Source organism: Callorhinus ursinus, unplaced genomic scaffold (assembly GCF_003265705.2).
Source record: "Callorhinus ursinus isolate GAN/ISIS: 27379988/994484 unplaced genomic scaffold, GSC_fseal_2.0 scaffold4, whole genome shotgun sequence".
Classification (NCBI taxonomy): Eukaryota; Metazoa; Chordata; class Mammalia; order Carnivora; family Otariidae; genus Callorhinus; species Callorhinus ursinus.
Genome location: NW_027397066.1, coordinates 47789718 through 47802472, shown reverse-complemented (window position 1 = coordinate 47802472; position 12755 = coordinate 47789718). Strand labels below are relative to the sequence as shown.

Here is a 12755-nt window from a genome sequence, read left to right as displayed (position 1 = left end):
TGATTATAATAATCCTTTTCTATCTCACTAGAAACCCATTAATGTCTATAGACCCTCCTTTTTATGACTCTCTGGGAATTTCTCTAACAAAAGTAATGAGGTAACAATATGGAGTATCATTATCAGTTATTAGGCACTTAACTATTAAGTTGACAAATACCATTATAATTTTAAAATGAAAAGTCTGGAATACAATTTGTTGCAAAGTTTGCTATTTTGTAACCAAACTAACATGAGTTCCTTCTTTGATGAATCACAGATAGGAACTACACCAGATAGAGTTGTTCCAACAAAAGAAACTTTATTTTCAGCAAATAAGAAGACCACAGGAATAATTTACAAAGCTGGGACTCTCCAGGCAAGGGTGAATGAGTTCCTTCTATTTAGGATTAAGATGAATATTTAGATAGGGGAGCCTTGCCATTGTATGTGGAGGAGGGCATAAGGTTGCACAAGCACCTTAAGGAAACATGCCCATACAAATATTGTATGTTATGTAAATGAAGCTTGCCCTCCTCTTTGGGCAGATATTGTAGTATAATAACAAGGTAAAGGTAACTGTCTTTACTCCATGGGTCACTCCATGATCCATCTATGCAGGTGTGATTTGGGGGTTAAGCTCAAACTGGTCTGGGTGGTCTGGGTTGGCCAGAGCTCTTCCTCAGAGTAGTCACTATTGTGTGAGGATTCATTTTGATTTCCATCACAGGATGTTATGACCATTTGGTGTTTTGCCTGAGTTAAGAGATAAGTTGGAAAGAAGAGCTTAAGGAAAAATGTGGGACAAAAGGCAGTGGGCACGAGCAGGTGGGAAGTAAAGGTCAGGTCTTGGGGTCTAGCTGGTGACAATTTCAAATGAAATTTTTTTTTTTTATTTACTGGGTAAAAACATGTTCAACAAATAAAAATTGTAATGTGGATTTTTCCATATCATATCATTATTATTTAGAATTTTTGAAAATTTTATTTAAATTTATTGTGCTAGGAAATTTTGAGAACATTCAGATTCCGAGTGATAATTATTTTGACCAATAATGTTCACCATAAAATAAGAGTTCTTATGAAATATATAAATTCTATTATTAGGGTAAACAATAACAATGTTGAGTGGGTGATCATATTTTTGAATGATGCTATCTGGAAGAGTATGAAGGCTGAGGAATACTAAATTCTTTTTTTTTTTTAAAGATTTTATTTATTTATTTGAGAGAGAGAGAATGAGAGATAGAGAGCACGAGAGGGAAGAGGGTCAGAGGGAGAAGCAGACTCCCTGCTGAGCAGGGAGCCCGATATGGGACTCGATCCCGGGACTCCAGGATCATGACCTGAGCTGAAGGCAGTCGCTTAACCAACTGAGCCACCCAGGCGCCCAATACTAAATTCTTCATATGCTATTTGTAAGTGCTTATATTTTTGTTCACAATAGACAAATATAATTTGTAAATCCACAATTCATATATGCATTTTATTTTATCTCTATCTCATATCAAGAAAATAAAACAGTTTTAGGTTGAACATACAGAAAACACTTGATAAAGGATTCCAGTGGAATTAGTAGTCATATTTAAGAGTCAAATCAATAAGGTCTTCTGGGGCAGAGGGCATTATTCTATTTAACAATACTGACCTGGATAAAATAAGGTAGAAAGAAACACACAGATTATCTAGCTCAACCACCTTATTTCATAGATAAGAAAGCTGTTAGCTGAGACTTACTGAGGTTAGTTTATCTGACAGAAGTTGTTTGGCTATTTATTGGCAGAATTATGTCCTAAACCTAAGTTTTCTGAATTTCAATCCAGTATTCTGTCCATTATGTCATGCTGGACTTTCATATAATAAAAAATATAATATTAATTTTTAAAACCCTCTAATAAAACTTTTTTAAACATTTGGCTTGTTATGTTAAAATAATTACAATGATAATTTTATTTACATAATACAGATTTGTAAATAACTTCATTTAATGAGTAGTATCAGATATTTGTCATTTTCAAGTAAAGTTCCTGGTTAATTTTAAGTGAATATTTGAAATACCAACAAAAGTAAAAAGGAAAAAAAAGTATGTTCTCCAATTTTTAAGAAATCAAATAAATTTTCTTCATTTTATTTTTTTGTGCACATGATATGCAGTAGGCACTGCACAAGGCAAAGGACAATGAAGCTAGAGAGATAAGTGAGGTTTATGCCATAAGTGGTTTTGTGAATTATACTAGGGAGATTAAAATTTTCCTAAAAATGAGGTGCCATTTTATGCAGGGGCATAATAAAGGCCAGTTAAAGCAAGAAAATAGGTGGAATTAACAACTAGAGAATTAACATGGAAGTTTATAAGAAGTCATGTGTGAATAACAAAGCAATGATGGTGGAAACAGAAAGAAAAGAAAAGTTCAAGAGATATGAAACAAATAAAATGCTAGACTTCAATGAGTAAAAGGAGAAAATGAGAAGGAAAAATCATCAAGAACGAATCACTGATGTCTGGCTTTAACTTGTGGATAGTAGTACATTCAGGAAGAGAGAAAATAAAGAAGGAGAATTAAGCATAATTGGAAGTAAAAATAAGTTTCATTTTAGACACTGAGTTTGAGGTACCTGTGAGTCATGCAAATCTTGATAACAGGTAAGTACAATTTACAAATATGGATCTAGAAAAATAAAGTTTTGGTAACCATTAACATATAAGTGGTAGCAGGAATTTTAGATATAGATGAGACCTCTTAGGATTTAGATATAAATCAAGAATAACATAAAGCTAAGATAAGAATGAAACTCTGCTCTACATTTATTTTTAAGTGTCAGATGGATGAATGGTAACTTGAAAATGAAAGTAACTGAAATAGCAATAAGCAAGGAAGCAGTGATGTGGGCATATTCCAAACCCTAGGTGCAGCTCAAAGTTCCTCTTTACTGATATATTTCCATTAAAGTTGGAGCAAAGGGAAATGTTTTTTTCTGCACAAGATATGGGCACAGTCTCTTCTTTAGGATTTGTTTCTTCGAGTTTTCTTTTAATTTCCCAGGAATATGGTTTTAGAGCTAAACTGCTATCTATCAGCCAAAAAGGGTTGGAGTATATGATACCCACATGAGCTCTAGGCATTAAGGCAAACCAATCTCCACTCCCCACCCCACCTTTGTTCCCATAACTTCCAACTCCGTGGCTTTCTTGGAGTGATTTGTGAACCACTTGTACCTTAATTACCTAATCTAAATACTAGTCTATGGAATCAGAATGAGGTGAGTGGGTGGTATCCTGGTAAACTGCATTGACAACAAGTACCCTTTTTGATTGTTAGCTTTCATAAAATTTAGAACAATTATTTTAAGTGTGAAGTGTAAACATGGGCTTAAGAACACAGGGCCATGAAATCCATAGTCTAACTTTTCCCCATTCAATATGGTAGCTAGTAGCTACTACCTAATGTAGCTATTGAGTACTAAAATTATGTCTGATGTGATGAACAGAATTTGCAATTTTATATAACTATCATGAACTATTTTTCTTTTTTTTTTAATTGAAATATAGTTGACATAGAATAGTATATTAGTTTTGGTTGTACAATAGTGATTCAATATTTATATAAATTATAAAATGCTCACCAAATAATTAACTTAAAATTTTTCTTAATTAAATTTAAATTTAAAAACTAATATAAAACTTTTAGGTATATTTTATAAAACTTAAATACAGAGTTACCATTTATGATAAAGGTATAGGATCTGAATTGACACGCTATGTATGAGTACACACTGGATTTGAAATTCTGATATAAAAATGTATGTATATAACAATAATATTTATACTGATTACATATTGAAATGATAATATTTTGACTATGTTAGGTAAAATGAAATATAAATATATAATGCATGAATAATACTAAATATGTGATATATATTTACTATTATAATCATATTAGATTGATTTATATAATATCTAATATGCTATATAAGCATATATAACAACATAAATATATAATATATAAATGAGATGTATTGTTTAAATTAAATTTTCCTCTTTTTATTATTTTTAAAATAACATATGTACCTGGAATTTTATTTCTCCTGAACAGCACTTGTCTAGACAAAAGTATATCACATGTTAGTTTTCCATAGCTGCATAGCAAATTACCAGAAATGTAGTGCTTAAAACAAAGCAGGTTTATTTTCTCTCCATTTCCATGGGTAAGAGTGGAGGCTCAAATTAGCTGTGTCCTTTGCTCAGGGTCTCACAATCATGGTGATAAACCCATCTGGAGACTTAACGGTAGAAGAACCCCTTCCAAAGCTCATTCCAGTTGTTACCAGAATGTATGCCCCTGGGGCAGAAAGACTGTAAGTTCTCATAGGTGGCCTACAGTCCTTTGCCATGGAGGGCTCTGCATAGGCTGTTCACAACCTGTCTGCTTGCTTCTTCAGAGGCAGCAGAGAGCAAGAGTAAATTTAGTGAGTTGGAGATTCATGTAACATCGTCACAGGAGTGACATCCTATCACTTTTGCATTAAAATGTGACCTAATCATAGGCGAGGAATCCATTGCTCTATTCTATGCTTTAGGAGCAAGTCACAGAACCCAATTTGATTGCACTAGCATGAACATCAGAAGGCAGATGTCATTGAGGGTCATGTAGAGTTTGTCTGCCACATATCTGTGGTGTCACATGTCCAATTTATGTCCCTAGGAGAACACACTGTCAGCCAGCATGTGGAATTCTCTTGTTACTGAGTTTTCATTGTATTAATTATGTTTAACTTAAGTAATCTCATTGAAACAACTCTACATTACATAGAGTTATGAATGGGAATTAATTAATACTAAATATGCAGAGAAAAAATGAAGTTATTTCCAGCTATTTCACTTGTTGGTTCACAACACTCTCAGGCCCTTCCTGGGTGTAATTTAAAACTGCCCCCAACATGGAGGGGAAAGAGGGACCAAAGAAAGAGGCAGACCACTCCAAGTTGGTGGGTGGCAGTTTTCATAAGCAAATGAAACTTACATATGAGGCTTTCTTGGGCCACAAGACCAATGGATCCCCACTCCTGCCTGCCAAATCTTAAAATTTTATAAAGAGGTCTTAACTGGGTTATACTGTGCAGCTGTTCTCAATGCCACATCACCATCTCAAAGATGTGTCCTTGGAGCAGCCTCTGGGAGCAGGAAAGGCAAGGGAACAACAGTCCAAGGACAGGGGAGGGAATCAGGATCCTCTGAGTGCTGTGATCCAGCTTACAGGTCAACCAGCGGTCACATCGTCTCAATTATATTTCCCAACACTTGTTCATAAAATGACATTCACTGCTAAGGATCATAAAGGTAAATATGAATATGTAAGAGGTTATGAACTTAAAATCATATTGCTATTGACAGAAAACTAAAAGCCATGTCTCTTTGGCAAAACCAAGTCAACTCAAATAATGGATATATTTAAATTGTATTGTTATTCACTTTAACTCACTGTTTAGCCACTCTAAACTTAAACAGAACCATAGGAAAATTTTGTAGAAAAATTAATTTTGGTATTAAGTTAAACCGTCTATGTCTTTAACCCCCTTTTGCTAATAGCTATTTTGTGCTAATATAAATTTCATAAGAGCAAAATTATATTATTCTAAAAGAACCATGCATAATAAATAAAATGATTTTACATGTAAATAGATCATATTTGTTTAGGAAAGATGAACAAATAATCTCACTACCTGAAATTATATTATGGTACAGTATAGTACACTGCATAATATAATTTTATTTTATGCTGTTATAAAACATTATATTATAAAGCAAGCATACCTCGGAGATATTGGTTTGGTTCCAGACTACTGCAATAAAGAATATCACAATAAAGTGAGTCAAATAATTTTTATTTGTTTCCTATTGCATACAAATTTATGTTTACACTATACTGTAGTCTATTAAGTGTGCAATAGCATTGTGTCTAAAAAAATGTACATACCCTAATTTAAAAAATATGTTATTGTTAAGAAGTGCTAACCATCATCTGAGCTTTTAAGGAATCATAATCACTGATTACAGGTCACTGTAACAAATATAATGATAATAAAAAAGCTTGACATATTGCAAAAATTACCAAAATGCAACACGGATACACAAAGTGAGCAAATGCTGTTAAAAAAATGGTGCCTTTAGACTTGTTTCATGCAAGATCGCTACAAAACTTCAATTAGTAAAAAAAAAAAAAAAAAAATTCAATATCCACAAAGTACAATAAAGTGAAGTGCAATAAAATGAGGTTTGCCTATACAGGTTTACTGTTGCCTTTATTTCTGTGTAACTAACCATCCCCAGATTAAGTGGCATAAAACAATTATTTATTACTTTTTATAATCTGGTTTGTCAGGAATTTGAGCAGGGATTGACTGGGTGGTTATGTTTTATATCTTATTAGTGGGGGCTCTTCAATAGCTGCATTCAGCTGGTGACTGAGCTGGGCTGGAACATCGCAGAGAGCGTTACTTTTATGTCTGATGCTTCAGTCTTCCTCCATATGGCCTCTCCTTGTGGCTAGCTGGGGCTTCCTCGCAGTGTCATGCTCTTAGGACAGTTCAACTTCTTACATGACAACTGGATTTATGAGTGAAAATGGTAGTCTAAAGTTCTTAAGGCCTAGAGATGGAATAGGCACAGTATCATTTCTGTTGTATTCTGTTGGTCAAAAGGAGTCAAAAGTTAGTGCAATTCATGTGTTTCAATCTTACTAGAAAACGAAACAATAAAATCCTGAATGATTTCATTTCTGCCTAACTACATCCTCTTCTGTCTTCTTTTTTCCCCAGTAGACTTGGAATTGGTATCTTTTCTTTTTCTTTCTTTCTTTCTTTCTTTCTTTCTTTCTTTCTTTCTTTCTTTCTTTCTTTCTTTCTTTCTTTCTTTCTTTTTCTTTCTCTTTCTTTCTCTCTCTCTCTTTTCTTTCTTTCTTTCTTTCTTTCTTTCTTTCTTTCTTTCTTTCTTTCTTTCTTTCTTCTTTCTTCTTTTTTTTATAACTGTAGTAAAAATTACTATCAAACTCCACTCATTGAGCCAAAGACCCTTGTGGTGTTAGCAAAAGACTTGCCCATCTTGTGGCCAGCCAATGACCTCAGCTCTAAGCTCTAACCATGAGCTGTAGAATTCCTATCTTTTTTATTGCTTCTCCAAAATAAAGCTTTTGCTATATAGGACCTTCATGCTTGCTTCCTTTGCTTAGATTTCTCCTACGTGACACAGCATAAAGTTTACTGTTTCTTAATATTTCAAAGCCCAGCATAAATGTCACCTGTAAAATATGATCTTTAGCCACCTTATATTTGTCGCTATTCTATTCGGTTTGTGATTATCTTTTATTCATAATTTCCTTCACTATTCATAATTATGCCCATATAAATACACAGAAATATATTTTTTAGTTATTTCTTCAATTGTCCTTGTTCATCATCTGTCTGCTCGCTCAGAATATAAATTCCACAAGGGAGTAACAATTACTGTTCTATAAATTTTTGTTTACAACGTAAGTAGCATTGTTGTGGCAAATGATATTTGCTACGTAAATATTTGCTGCATGAAGAAATGACAAGAAAACATCCTAAGTTCATGTTAAATGAAAAAAAAAAGATAAAACTGAATGAGGGGATTGAACATTGCCTATGTGTGTGTGTGCATGTGTGTGCATGCACGTGTGCGTAGGGAAAGTCTGGAAGACAAATCACCAGAGTATTACTCTTACTCTTACTCTTAATCTTACTCTTTGGATGATGGTATTATTTGGTGATTTTTTTTTATTTCTAGTTTTCCATTTGTTTAAAAAACTAAATATGGATACTTATATAAAATGTGTTATATAACAGCAATTTAAAAACAATTCGAATTTAATATTTTTGTCCTTAAATAATTTTCTTATAATAAAATTAGAATTTTGGTCTCATATTGCTCATGCTTTACGTATTTTGTATGCCAGATGAGTCTGAATTCTAAATTCCCATGGCGTATTTTCACTTAAACCTTTTATTTTTCTAAAGCATACAAGTAACTCACGCTATGGTTTTATGTAAATTAAAGCTAATTAGGTTTGATCAATATATTAGTTTTCTTTGGGGATGCATTCAAGTAATTGTATAAACCATAGAGAAAATTAATACCCGCATTGCCCTTGGCATAATACTTTCTCCTTTTGCTATTTAGTAGAAATGGATCACGTAAATGTTAAATTTGTGCTGTTCTGCTGACAGTAAAACTTAACGAAAGCCCCCATGCTATTAAGCTAAAGTTAAAAGAGTAGAGCTAAAGAAATTTCTCTATTGTAAGAGAAATGTGAGCTTTGCAGAAAGTAAATTGGCTAGAAGAAATTCAATGAGGTGCCATCTAAAATGAGTAGATAAAGTAAAGAGAGTGCTTTGTAGAACCTGTGAGAAAGCAATTTAGATATTCCTGGTGATAGCTCAGATGCTTGGATGCCTAGAAGCAATCTAAATCTGCAACTACTTGGAGGATATTGAACAGGAACACTCTGTCTTGTATCATTTTTGTGTTTATCTTTGCCTGTTGATCTGCCATCACTGTTAACCATTCATTATTTATCGTATCATTCCATTAAAAAGGGTAGTAGAGCAAAGACTTAAAACTCCGAGGCCCAAAGTCGCTTTCACGCACAAGAAGTTTATATACCCAGTATTCATGGGCACTGCTTCATTTGCCATTCTGTTCTAAATGGGACTGAAAACAATTTAATGAAATTACTTTCAAACCTTATTCATATATGTTTTGACATTAGGTATGTCTTGACTGTCCAAATAATTAGATTCCTACATTTAAGTAAGTTTTTGGTAAATTATAGATTTTTTTGGTCCATACATGTGTGATCTACATATACTTATGTACATTCTTATTATGTTTGAACCCATAAATCCACCTCCTGATTATTTATTATATACTATCAACAGGAATTATGCTAAACCATTTATATGCGTTACCTAATTCATCTCTATAAATACCTAAGAGTTGGAAACTATCAACATCCTTTTAAAAGTGAGGTAGTGAGCCTCAAACAACACTGAACTTGCCCAGACCTTGAATGAATAATGGACAAAGCTGGTATTTGAAACCAGTTTTCCTTAGGCTGAAAGCTAAGTGAGTAAATAAATGTTAAAATAAGATCATAAATGTATTAGAAAATAGATAAATGTTTCAAATTTGGGGGGTTAAAATGGCTTTCTAAAGCACGAAACATTGCAAGAAAATGTAATGATGGATTTGACTGCAAAAATATTTTTAAATGATTGGCAAAAAAAGCAAAACAATAAAATCAGTGTCATATGTGGCAAATAGCAACATGTTTCAGGTATAGGAAACCAATCTTACCAGCTTAAAAAAACACTCAATGGGAACAGGGATAGAGATATGTAAAAGACATTTGCAAGAGAGGAAATACAAAAGAAGCATTGATCTATAAAAAGATGTTCAAATGCCTAGTAATTCAGTATGGAAGCTGCTTTAAACTTAAAAAAAAATAATTTTTTTAACCTATGCAATGGACAAACATGTGTGAAAGAAAGATACAGAAACCAAAATATTTATTTGAAAAAAAGTTCGTTTTCAAAAAATTGGAAAAGAAGTTCAAGCTTTAAAAGCAGCACTTGTCATTGGGACAGCTGGGTGGCTCAGTCAGTTAAGTGTCTGACTCTTGATTTTGGCTCAGGCTATGATCTCAGTATTGTGGGATCGAGCCCCTTGTCAGGTTCCACGTTCAGCGTGGAGTCTGCTTATCCCTTTTCCTCTGGTCCTCCTCCCTCTCTGTCTCTTTCTTTCTCTCTCCCTCATAAATAAATAAAATCTTTAAAAATTTTTAAAAAATGAAAGTACTTGTCATCAAATTAAAAAGAAAATAGTTATTGAAAAAATTAAAGCACAGCAGAATCATCAAATATACTGTTTATAGTTAGCTTGTTTAAGATAAAAAAAACAAACAAAACCCAAAAACAACACCAATTTTCTCACATTGTCATCATCAGATCCACAAAGGTGAAGTCTTTTCTTCAGATAAGAGCTGTGTGAAAATCAAGGATAGAGTTTTTTCATTAGAGAACTAGCAATTTATGGAAAATGCCTAGGATTTTATTGAGTTTGGAGCCTACAAATAAACAGAATGACCCAATTATTTATAGTTTATCTTTCCATGCAAAGTGTTTTGTTTCATTTTGTTTTCTGGCTGTGGGACATAAGGTACATGCTTATTCATAATGGATTCAGGACTGTGTCTACATTGTTTCCACAATCTAAACGCCTGAAATAGGCTGGTGTTGTAAGGGGTAAGAAAGTGGACAAAATCATTCACAGTCAGTTTAAGAACAAATCAACACACTTTACCCAGATTAAAAAAAAAAAAATATATATATATATATATATATATATATTCAAAGTAGGAATGGCTTTTAACCCAGGAGTTTCCTTCCAGAAACATGCAATAAAGGTTTGAACAAATAAACCATAAATTATATATCAAAATGATCTTATAGACATTATCTACAATATCCAAATATTAAATACAACTTTTTCATGTCACTCTCTTTTTAAATTTTTATTTATTTATTTATTTTATTATTTTATTTTTTATTTTACAGAGGGATGGAGGGCGGGGAGGGGCAGAGAAAGAAGGAGAGAGAGAATCTTAAACAGGCTCCATGCCCAGAAGCTGGATCTCACAATCCTGAGATCATGACCTGAGCCGAAATCAAGAGTTAGACGTTTAACCAACTGAGCCACCCAGGTGCCTCCTACATGTAACTCTTAGAGAGAGGGGTTAAATAAATTTTGGTATTATTTTAAGAAGAATGAGATTTACTGATTCAAAATTATAATTTCAATCTCCTTACTGGATAAAAATACAAAGTCATCAAAACATGTTGATCATAGTTTTAAAAATATTTATACATCAGTATAGATATGAAAACCTATACACCAAATGGTAATCATAATCAATACTGGATAATCTTTTTTTGACTATTTTATGTTAAACATTTATTTCTTAAACATAAAGGAATAAAAAATGGATTCCAAAAATATTTTGTTAGAAGTGTGATGATAGATTGAAATAACACAAGATTAGACAATCTAATCTTGCTAAAATTTTACTAAGTTTAAATAATGAAATTTATAATTTCCAAGTATTCCTTATTTTATTCAAATCATTGTTCAAAAATTTCAGACTTAAAATGAAAGTATCCTTTAAAAGTTAAATAATCTTTGCCAAAATTACTTCTTTTGAAAGTAAAGTGTTAAAACTTTAAATTTTTCTTATGCTCCATAAAAGATGCTGTTTTGCTTCTTGTCAGCCTAATAAGAAGAACAATAATAATAATAATTTTTTAAGCATTAGTTTCTCTTTTTATGCTTACAGAGAAAACAGTGAATTGGCATGCAAAAAATTGCAGGTTTTTAACAAACAATATCCTACATTTACCATCAGAAGTAGGAAAAGTGAAGCTAAAATGCCTAATAGGACTTGAGCAATATTTTATTATAGCAGAAACATCCTACATGACAGCATGAGGACAGGTTATTCTAATAGTCTTTCAAGAATAATCATATGCTTTCACTCTGCTCTACTCTGCAAATTCCTTCCTCTCCAGCTGTCCAGATATTTTTTTGTTGCTTATATTCACTTAACCTTCCTGGACAAATAAAGGCATTGTGCCATAATAGTAAAAATGAAACACATCTTTTTATAAAAATACTTTAAGTTTTTTTGTCCTTTTATTTTCTGTATTATGTTCCTAAAATCATAGACACCCTAAAAAGAAACTAATTATATTCTTTCTGAACGTTGTTAGTGATGTGTAGCTAATATTAATATGTTTTCTGATTGCTAGCTTTCCAAATCTGCTGCTTATTTTTCCAAAATAGTTAATGTTGATATAATACATCTAGCTGTCCAAACCAGAAAGACTGGAGTGCCCCAGGATATAAGTCTAATTCATCCCTCCAGTAGATCATCAAAACATTTTCCATTGGGTTTCCTTTTATTTCAACTATCATGTCATTAGTTGAGAACCTCTTCATTTCACACTGAAATTTTATAATAACATCATAACCCACATATATGTGCCTGTATATATGTATATATATATATATATATATATATACACATTTGTTTTTCAAGTATGTAAATCTGATCTCATCACTTCCCTATTTAAAAATCCCTTTATTCCCAGTGGAAAGTGAAATACTTACTCTTTTAAAAATTCTATTTATTTATTTATTTATTTATTTATTTATTTATTTATTTATATTGAAGTATAGTTGGCACACAATGTTGTATTAGTTTCAGGTATACAACATGGTGATTCAGTAAGTTTACATGTTATACTGTGCTCACCACAAGTGTAGCTACCATTTGTCACTGTGAGTAAGGGACAGGCGGGGCTAGGTAGGGAGGGATAGATAGAGGGCTATGTGATCAGGCTCACAGAAATCCCAAAACTGTTGAGGTGTGGGGAAGCCAGAGAAAATGGCACAAAATGGACCACCCTGCCCTAGGCATGGGGGGTGGGTGTCTTTTTTTATGGTAATCGCCTGTGACCAACAAGGAATAACCAGACCCTAAAATGGAAGTAAGCCACTGAAGGTGCTATCGCTAGTCCTTACTCAATGGTGATGTCAATAGAAATGTTAAAAGAATTTAAGTTCCCTGGTTAGCTTTCTATAACAGACCAACCCTAGAGCTTTTTCTATATCTTCACTTAATAAACTTCTATCACTTTAC

The 12755-nt window shown here is 32.7% G+C and overlaps 1 pseudogene; it reads right to left on the bottom strand.

Annotated features, from left to right (window-relative positions):
• Positions 1 to 7003: 7003 nt before the first annotated feature.
• Positions 7004 to 7128, bottom strand: LOC112836156 (small nucleolar RNA SNORA62/SNORA6 family; annotated as a pseudogene).
• Positions 7129 to 12755: the final 5627 nt, after the last annotated feature.